A 10,012-nucleotide genomic window follows, 5' to 3' on the forward strand; every position below is an offset into this window, starting at 1 on the left:
CTGCTGTTTCATTTTATTTCTCTTTTCTTTTATTATTTGTTTTTCGTAAAAATAATAATAATAATAATAATTTAATACTAATATTTTTTTTAATTTCTGAAATTAAGTTTGGTATTCCCTAGTTAGTCTTATTTTAATTTTTTTCTTATTTAATTTGCCTAATAATTTCAAAATTTTTAGTCTTAATTTGAATAGTAATTTTCAAACTTTAGTGTTTGTTTTATTCAGTATTTTTTATTTTATCTCTTTACACAGGTTACCTCACTGGGAATTCTCTGCACTCTGACGTAGAGAGTTCCATCCTTTCTTGTCTTCTGTCTGTTTATGCGCAAGAACAGAGACAAGGAACCTATCTTAGACTTTGATCCTGAACCTAAAAGGACTTTCAGGCGGTGTTTGCAACAAGCAAGACTTTACAAGGCTGCAAAATCCACTATGGATCATAATAACGCTGTTGATGCCAACATGGCAAATTCGAATGGGAATGAGCAACCTAGGAGAGTGCTTGGCTCTTACTATGCTCCTACTGTAGTTCTTTATGGAAAAAGCATTATGGTGCCTCCTATAGCTGCGAACAACTTTGAGTTGAAGCCACAATTGGTCATCCTGGTGCAACAAAACTGCTAGTATTATGGTCTTCCCCAAGAAGACCCAAATCAATTTATTTCTAATTTTTTACAGATTTGTGATACTGTGAAGACAAATGGAGTGAACCCTGAGGTGTACAAACTCATGCTCTTCCCGTTTGCTCTGAGGGATAGAGCAAAGCTGTGACTAGATTCCCAACCCAAAGAGAGTTTGGATACTTGGGACAAGGTTGTTACTGAGTTTCTTACTAAATTTTTCCCACCAAAGAAGCTGACTAAGCTTAGGGTGGAGGTTTAGACTTTTAGGCAGAAGGACGGTGAAACTCTTTATGAAGCTTGGGAGAGATACAAGCTACTGACTAGGCAATGCCCTCCGGACATGTTCTCTAAATGGACTCAACTAGATATCTTTTATTAAGGCTTGGGTGAAATGTCTAAGATGTGCTTAGATAATTCTGCAGGTGGTTCATTGCACAAGAAGAAGACACCGGAGGAGACTATTAAGCTGATTGAATTGGTTGCTAGCAACCAATATTTATACTCATCTAACAGGAATCCTGTGAACTCTAAGGCTCCTCAGAAGAGAGGTTTGTTGGAAATGGAAGCTGTTAATGCTATTCTTGCTCAGAACAAGCTTATGTCTCAGCAAATAAATCTACTTACTCAACAGATGTGTGGAATGCAAGTCTCAGCTATCAACATCCAAAATCCACCTCAAGAGGTCCCTTATGACATGACAGGTAATTTTGTGTAACATGATAATTATGATTATGCTCAATCCTCTTCTGAACAGGTCAATTACATGGGGAGTGGTCCTAGAAATCCCAATAATGATCCATATTCTAAGACATACAATCAGGGGTGCATAAATCACCTAAATTTTGGGTGGAAAGACCAACCTCAGAGACCTCAGAATTTCAACAATAATTCTCAGGGCGGTTTCTAACAGAACAATCACAATCACCGCCAATTTCAGTCTCAGCAATAACCATCTCAGCAGGAAAATTCTAAATCCCAAAAAGATTCTAATTGGGAGATGATGAGGAGTTTTATGCAGGAAACCAGAGCCTTCATTAGAAATTTGGAGGTGCAAATGGGCCAACTAAGCAAGCAAATACCTGAGAGGTCTGCAAGTACATTCCCAGGTGATACAGTGGTGAACCCAAGAGAATATTGCAAGGTTATTCAATTGAGAAGTGGTAAAGTAGCTGGCTCTGAGACCAAGGTCAATGAGGAGTTAGTTGAAAAAGAAGCTCCAAAGGAGAAGCAGGAAGAAGCAGAACACGCCCCTCCTAAACGTGCAGACAACCCATTCCCTGATTCTCTTGACACTTATCCTACCTTGCCAAAGTCTCCTGACTACAAGCCAAAAATGCCATATCCTTAGAGGCTTCAGAAGGCTTCCAAAGGAAAGCAATTTTCTAAATTTTTAGATGTCTTCAAGAAGCTACAGATCAACATTCCTTTTGCAGAGGCTCTTGAGCAAATGCCTCTCTATGCAAAATTTATGAAAGAATTGTTGACCCACAAGAGGAATTAGAAGGAACAAGAAACAGTGGTGTTAACCAAGGAATGTAGTGCCATTATCCAACACAATCTTCCTGAGAATATGCCAGATCCAGTGAGCTTTGTAATTCCTTGCACCATTGGAGATGTCACCATTCAGAGGACTTTATGTGATCTTGGAGCTAGCATCAATCTCATGCCACTTTCAGTGATGAAAAAGCTTCAAATTGAGGAGGTAAAACCCACTCATATTCTCTTCAACTTGCTGATCTTTCTATTAAATTACCTGTGGGTGTTGTTGAGGATTTACTTGTGAAAGTAGAACCATTTATTTTTCCTATTGATTTTGTTATATTAGACATGGAAGAGGAGGTAAAATCCTCTATTATACTTGGTAGACCCTTTTTAGCTACATGTAGAGATCTGATTGATGTGCAAAAAGGGTGAATTAACCCTGAGGGTCAATGAAGAGCAGGTTGTCCTTAATGTTTTTGAAGCTCTCAAGAACCCTAATGATTTTGAAGGGTGTATGAAAATAGATGTTATTGAGCCACTTGTTCAAGAGGTACTGAAAGCTGAGGTGCTTGATGACATTCTGGATCCTATTTCTGAGTATGAATTAGTTGAAGTTGATGATTCACCACCCCAGAAGGCTATGGTTAACATGCCTAAAGCAGAGGAAGAAGCCCCCAAGCTTGAGCTCAAACCTTTATCTCCTTCTCTGAAATATGTTTTCTTGGGTGAAAATGATTCATATCCAGTGATTATAAGCTCTTTCCTGAAGCCTGAAGAAGAAGAGGCACTTATTTTAGTGCTTAGGAGCCATAAAACAGCTCTTGGGTGGACCATTAGTGACTTGAAGGGGATTAGTCCAACCAAGTGTATGCACAAGATCCTCCTTGAAGATGATGCTAAACCAGTTGTGCAACCACAAATGAGACTTAATCTAACCATGAAGGAGGTAGTCCAAAAAGAGGTAATAAAATTATGGGAAGCAGGTATTATTTACCCTATTTCTGACAGTCCTTGGGTAAGTCCTGTGCATGTAGTTCCCAAGAAAGGAGGGATGACAGTGATCAAGAATGAAAAGAATGAGCTTATTTCTATAAGAACAGTCACATGTTGGAGAATGTTTATAGACTACAGGAGGCTCAACACTACTACAAGGAAGGATCACTTCCCCCTGCCTTTCATTGATCAGATACTTGAGAGGTTAGCCGGTCATGCTTTTTATTGTTTTCTAGATGAATATTCCGGATATAATCAAATTGCAGTGGACCCTCAAGATCAAGAGAAGACAGCGTTCACAAGCTCCTTTTGAGTATTTGCTTACAGAAGAATGCCATTTGGACTTTGTAATGCTCCAGCAACTTTTCAGAGGTGTATGATTTCAATTTTTTCTGATATGGTTGAAAAGTTCATTGAGATATTTATGGATGATTTTTTCTGTTTTTGGTAATTCTTTTGAATCCTGCCTTAAGCATCTATCTCTTGTCTTGAAACGGTGTCAAGAATCAAACCTTGTTTTAAATTGGGAAAAATACCATTTTATGGTTACATAAGGTATTGTTCTTGGACACCGAATTTCAAGTAAGGGGATTAAGGTTGACAGAGCAAATGTGGAGGTAATTGAAAATTTACCTCCACCAGCTAATGTTAAGGCAGTGAGGAGTTTCTTGGGTCATGCAGAATTTTATAGAAGATTTATAAAGGATTTTTCTAAAATTGCTAAACCATTAAGCAACTTGTTGGTTGTTGATGTTTCTTTTGTCTTTGATTCTGATTGCCTGTATGCTTTTGAAACTCTGAAAGCAAACCTTACCTCTGCTCCCATTATAGCTCTCCCTGACTGGGATTTACCATTTGAATTAATGTGTGATGCTAGTGATTTTGCTATAGGAGCTGTTTTAAGACAACGGCATGGTAAGCTTATACGTGTCATTTACTATGCTAGCCATGTGTTAAATGATGCCCAAAAGAATTACACAACTACAGAAAAAGAATTATTAGCTATTGTGTATGCTGTTGATAAGTTTAGGTCCTATTTAATTGGTTCTAAGGTTATTGTTTATACTGATCATGCTGCTTTGAAGTACCTTCTAACCAAACAGGATTCTAAACCAAGATTAATCAGATGGGTGTTACTCCTTCAGGAGTTTGATATTGAGATAAAAGACAGGAAATGGTCAGAAAATCAAGTAGCTGACCATCTCTCCAGAATTGAGCCTGAAGCAGGAGTACAACCACCTACAGCTGTGACTGAGACATTTTCAGATGAGCAATTATTCCTCATTTAGCAGGCTCCATGGTTTGCAGACATTGCGAATTACAAAGCCATGAATTTTATTCCAAAGGAGTACAATAGGCAACAAGTAAAGAAGCTATTGACGGATGCAAAGTGTTACATTTGGGAGGAACCATACCTTTTTAAAAGATGTTCAAATGGTATCATCCGGAGATGTGTTCCGGATGAGAAAAAACAGCAGATTCTTTGGCACTGTCATAATTCTGATTATGGAGGCCACTTTAGTAGAGAAAGGACAGCTACAAAGGTCCTTCAGAGCGGGTTTTACTGGCCGACTCTCTTTAGAGATTCAAGAGAATTTGTGAAGCACTGTGACAGATGTGAAAAAGCCACGAATCTCCCTGCCAACCATGAAATGCCACAGCAGGGGATTCTTGAGGTTGAGTTGTTTGATGTGTGGGGTATTGATTTCATGGGACCCTTCCCACCTTCTCATTCAAACAACTATATTCTAGTGGCAGTTGATTATGTATCCAAGTGGGTGGAAGCTGTGACTCTACCCACCAATGATGCCAAGGTGGTAATGAGCTTTCTTCAGAGATATATCTTTAGCCAGTTTGGTGTCCTAAGGACACTCATTAGTGATGGTGAAAGCCACTTCTGTAACAGACAGCTGGACTCTCTTCTGTAGAGATATAGAGTCCGTCATAAAATGGCAACCCCCTATCACCTTCAGACAAGTGGATAGGTTGAAGTTTCCAACAGGGAACTTAAGAGGATTCTAGAGAAGACCGTCAGTGTTTCAAGAAAGGACTGGTCTAGGAAGCTTGATGATGCTCTCTGGGTATACCGGACAGCGTACAAGACTCCCATTGGCATGTTCCCTTATCAGTTAGTCTATGGCAAGGCCTGCCACCTGCCAATTAAGTTGGAACATAAAGCTTACTGGGCAATCAGGTATCTGAACCTTGATGCAGAGGCTGTAGGAATTAAAAGAATGCTTCAGTTGAATGAGCTTGATGAATTCAGATATTCAGCCTATGAGAATGCCAAGCTCTATAAGGAGAGGACCAAGTTATTGCATGACAAGAAGATTGCCATCAGAGTCTTTGAGCCAGGACAGAGAGTGCTTCTATATAATACAAGGCTCAAACTCTTTCCTGGGAAGCTAAAATCCTGGTGGTCAGGACCGTTTGTGGTTACTAGAGCTTCACCATATGGTCATGTGGAATTACAGGAAGAGAATTCTGACAGAAAATTTACAGTAAATGGTCAGAGGCTGAAGCACTATCTTGGAGGCGAGATTGATTACCAGAGGTCCGCTCATCTGCTGAATTAGCAAAACTGACCGTCAAGCTAGTGATGCTAAAGAAGCGCTTGTCGGGAGGCAACCCGATAATTTCGTATCCTTAGTTATTTTTCCATTGAGTTGATTATATTATTTGTTTGACTTTTTTTTTACGTATGTTGGGATCATGCAGAATTTTTGAAACATAATAGGTTCCTGAAACAGAGTTACGGATGAGCAGAGGAGAATTTCATTAGGGAGGGCCTGCGCCTAACTTGAGAATTTTCAAGTTAGGCGCCGCGGGATACGCATCAAGAACGATTTCATTCGGGAGGGTCTGCGCCTAACTTGAGAATTTTTAACTTAGGCGCCAGATGTGGTGACTCCACGCAAGTTAGGCACAAGGAAGCACAAGTTAGGTGCCTGAATCTTTGGCACACTTGGGAGGCTCTACGTAAGGCGCAGCAAAGAAGGCCTTCAACCAAGTTAGGCGCAGGGCCTTGCCCCTTGTACCAAGTAAGGCGCAGGACACGCCTCTCACACCAAGTAAGGCATGGTCCCCATCCAAGTAAGGCACAACCTTACTTCCAAGGTCCCCTCCCCACCTTATTACCCCCTAACCCCAAATCAAATCAAACTTGAACCAAATCCCCTTCACCCCTTGCCCACCAAATCAAAGATTCTTTCCCTTTTTCCCAAGAAGCCCTTGTGACTCCCCTCTGCCAAGACCAACCTGTGACCCAACCTTCACCCAGCGAACCCAACCCAACCCCTATATAAACACCATCCCTTCTCCTATCAACCCACAACCAGCTTCATACATTCATCTCTTCCTCTTTCAATACACCTCTTCCCTTTTCCATGATCACCCCTACCTACCTCCTCATTCATTCCCCATTCAAACCAACACCCTCCCCTCATTTATATAATCCTACTTCTTTCCCTTTCAACCCACAACCCTTGTCTTTCTTCAGCAACACAAGCAACCCGATTTCCCTCTACACTCCTTCTATACACATTCCTTTGTTCCTAAGCCAACAACCTTAACCCTTCCTCCTCTCAACCTTCACCGTGCTCCTGTCCAGCCCCCCTCCCCTCTTCTTCTGTTTTCTCTTTTATTTTCTTTCGTCCCTCCCTTCAAAAAAAAAAGAACAAAAAAAAAACAGGAAATTTTTTTCAGCATTATCTTTTATTTTCTACTATTTGAATTTCTGTTTTTCTTTCTTCTTTTTCTTTGTATTTCTTTAGTTTGCTCGGGGACGAGAAAAAATTTGAAGTTTGGTGTTGTCGCTCTGCTTTCTGTTTTTCTTTCTATTTTTCTGTTGTAATGGCACCTAAGACTACCACACCTTCAAAGAAAAGAAAGGGAAAAGAGCCGGCCACTAGTTCTCATGACACGCACAGATTCAAGTCCAAACTTCATGAAGAATATTTTTTTGAGTATACCATAAAGAGGCCTGTGGTTCCGGGGGTAAGATTTGCACTGAAGCCGGATGACTATCCAGAAATCCAGTCTCAAATTGACAGTAGAGGGTGGAATTTTATGTGCAACCCGCACATGGAGGTTGGACAATTAATGGTCCAAGAGTTTTATGAAAACCTCTGGATCACATACAAGGACGTTGAGGGAGTAAATGAGAAGACTTATGAGAGTTATGTAAGAGGCAAGGTCATTAGATTCACCCCAACACGCATTAGAGAAGCCCTCTACCTGCTGTATCCACCTCAGCTAGCCCCCAGTTACAGTTGGCGAATAGACAATAATCAGGAGCTGGATCTGGTCATTGAAAAATTATGCATTCCGGGCTCTCAGTGGAGGCTAGGTGCTGAGAGAAAGTCGAATCACTTGAAGAGCGCTGATCTAGTCCCTTTAGCCAAAGGATGGTTGGATTTCATCCGAAGGCCCATCATGCCTACTAGCAACCGGTCCGAATGCACTGTGGATCGGGCTGTCATGATTTACAGCATCATACAGGGAGAAGTGGTGGAGGTGGAGGATATTATCCCAGAGCAGATATACAAGATTGCCTCCAGCCCCTATAAGAAAGCTAGTATCAGATTTCCACATCTGATCTACTGCCTGTGTGAAGCAGGAGGGGTAAAGATGGAGAATGATGTCCCCATCTCTGTTGAGAAACCAATCACAAAGAAGAGAATGGAGACCCACAGAGAACAGCGCAGAGTCCGCATGGAAGAGCAGGATGAAGAGGAAGATCAGGATCAGCCACCACCTCAGGGACAACATGACCCTCCTTCGGAATACTGGCAGCAGCTTACCTCTTCCATTGAGCAAATGAGGGTCACGAACGACAGCCACTGGCAGCAGTACACCACGTCTGTGGAAGAGATGAGAGTGATACAGGACAGCCGTTGGGCGCATCTCTGTACCACCCTTGATGAGATGAGAGCTACTCAGGAATTCTAGCGGCAGGAGATCTCTCAGCTGAGGCATGATTACAGCCTCCTGAGAGGACCATATAGAGCGCAGTCTGAGGAGAGAGATCCCCACGAGGGAGATTTATGTGGTCCAGTTCTTTTCACATTCTATAGTAGTTTGCCAATACTTTAATATATTCCTGTCTTATGCTATTTTGTCTCGTTTATTGCATGATCCTTTATTAGATAAATTTCTAGGTTCTAGTTTAGTTCTACTGTTTTGAAATTTTCTGTTATTTGCTTTAATGTTGAAAGGTGTCTCATGTATTGCCCACTAAGCTTGAAATCAAAAAGAAAAAAAAAGAAAAGATGTAGTGCATGAGAAATTTAGTTTAATTTTAAGAGTAGTCTCATTTATCCAAATGTGGTGGTATTTTCTGTGACTCTGAATGCATGACATGAACAGTGCATATTTAAATTTGAATCAAAGAATGTTGATATACAAGGAACATAAATTTAGAGAACTATTATGAATTCTTTGCAATAAGTGAAAGTTAATCCTTGAAAAAAAATAGCAAAAGAAAAATAAAAGCAAGGTCCAAGGCTCTGAGCATCAATGACTAGAGAGGTCAGACATGATTAAAAGCTTAAAGAGTTGTTTCCCTGGTCATATGCTTGTAGTGTGATTGTGTCAAGTAATTCTTGAGACAGAACACTAAGAGTCGAGATCAAATGCATTTAACAGAGTATGCCAAAGGCTTTGAGCACCACTGTCTGGGAGTAACTGAAAAGAAAATCAGAACTTAAAGAGAGTTCCCCACTTAAGTGCTTGTGGTATTTTTGTCTCAAGTGAAGCTTGAGACAAAACATTTAAAGTCACGGCTAGGCTCAAGGTGCAAAGCACCAAAGAAAAGAGAATCAAAGAAAATGTGCTGTATTCAAGGATTAAACTGAAAAATAAAGGATTAGAGAATTCATAATATTTTCTGGATTCTTATTCCGAATGACAGTGACATCCTTCTGATTCAAAGGAGAGTGAGATGCCAAAACTATTCAGGATTGCAGTTGTAAACCCCACTATAAGAAGAGACATGAGCTTAATCGAACTCTCGTTCTCATGCAAATTCACATCCTAAGCCTATATTAGTTTGGTTGCTTGAGGACAAGCAACAATTCAAGTTTGGTGTTGTGAGTGAGCATCTTTCCTATCTTTTCCTAGTGAATTTGCATTCAATTTATTGAGTTTAATCAAGAATTAATTATCTTTTAACCACTATGGATGCTACTTTGAGTCGTGTGCAATTCTGTTTATTTCAGGTAGCATTCGGTTGGATTTGATGGAGTTTTCGCAGGAAAAGAGAAGAAGGCGAATGATGCTGTCAATCCTGACCTCTCTACACTCAAACCTAAATAACACGAGCTACGGAGATTCAATGGACGTGATTCTAGTGGCATTGGAAAGCTAACTTCCAGAGCTTTCCAACGATGTATAATAGTCCACACTTCTTCTCCAACTACGCTGCCAAGACTGCGCCTAACTTGAGATTTCTCAAGTTAGGCGCAAAACAATTATAAGGACGTACAAAGCAAAGGCCACAACTCAAGTTAGGCGCCCAAGTTTGCAAGTTAGGCACCAGTTTCACAAATAACACTCCCTGGAGCACTGGCTAGGCTGCGCCTAACTTGAGATTTCTCAAGTTAGGCGCAAGACACTAACAAGCACGCGCCATGCACAACAACAACTCAAGTTAGGCGCAGAAGTTCACCAAGTAAGGCGCATGATTGGTGGTCCCAGCGTCCGAATTAGGAGTGCTCGAAGATTTAATTAATTCTGATTTAAATTTGTATTTTATTTTAAAATAGGAAAAGATATTATTTTAGTTTTAGAAAGGAGATTTTAAATTAATTAGAATTAGATATAAAAGAAAAAAAGAAACTTCTCTAGGATTCCACCTCATTCCAAATTTACAGTTTAAGAGAATCCTAGTTTCTACTCTGAACCATGAGCAA

The 10,012-nt window shown here is 40.3% G+C and overlaps 1 non-coding gene across 1 annotated transcript; it reads right to left on the minus strand.

Annotated features, from left to right (window-relative positions):
* Nucleotides 1–864: 864 nt before the first annotated feature.
* Nucleotides 865–971, minus strand: LOC148547509 (small nucleolar RNA R71). The gene has a single exon (XR_015897840.1). It is a non-coding gene; the product is annotated as a small nucleolar RNA R71 (small nucleolar RNA).
* Nucleotides 972–10,012: the final 9,041 nt, after the last annotated feature.

The sequence above is a fragment of the Arachis ipaensis genome, chromosome B8, assembly GCF_059453495.1.
Source record: "Arachis ipaensis isolate K30076 ecotype BB chromosome B8, ASM5945349v1, whole genome shotgun sequence".
NCBI classification, from domain to species: Eukaryota; Viridiplantae; Streptophyta; class Magnoliopsida; order Fabales; family Fabaceae; genus Arachis; species Arachis ipaensis.